We start from the raw sequence: 359 nt of genomic DNA, 5'->3' as shown, positions 1-359 counted from the left end.
GCAGCAGCAGCAGCACCAGCAGCAGCAGCAGCAGCAACAGCAGCAGCAGCAGCAGCAAGCTAACCTGTATGATTTCTGTTTGATAGAGAGGATGTTGTGTATATATTTGTTGTCGATTAGATAAAAGAGAAGTAAGAAAGGAGCTCCATCTCTGTTGTATTGTATTTGTTTCTATTCTCATTAAAAAAAGAGAAAGGAGACAGTTGCAGCAACGAGAAAAGGAGACAGGGTCACCCCACAGTCTCCTCATCATAGATGCAGAATTTAATATATGCACTACACCCGTCAAACGAGCATGCAGCAGAGCAGCACTCATGCTGCTGCTGCTGCTGCTGCTGCTGCTGCTGCTGCTGCTGCTG

The sequence above is a fragment of the Eimeria mitis genome, genomic scaffold (assembly GCF_000499745.2).
Source record: "Eimeria mitis Houghton genomic scaffold, Emh_scaff1785, whole genome shotgun sequence".
Taxonomy (NCBI): domain Eukaryota; phylum Apicomplexa; class Conoidasida; order Eucoccidiorida; family Eimeriidae; genus Eimeria; species Eimeria mitis.
The sequence above is the reverse complement of the archived record's forward strand: the minus strand, read 5'-3'. Positions refer to the sequence as shown.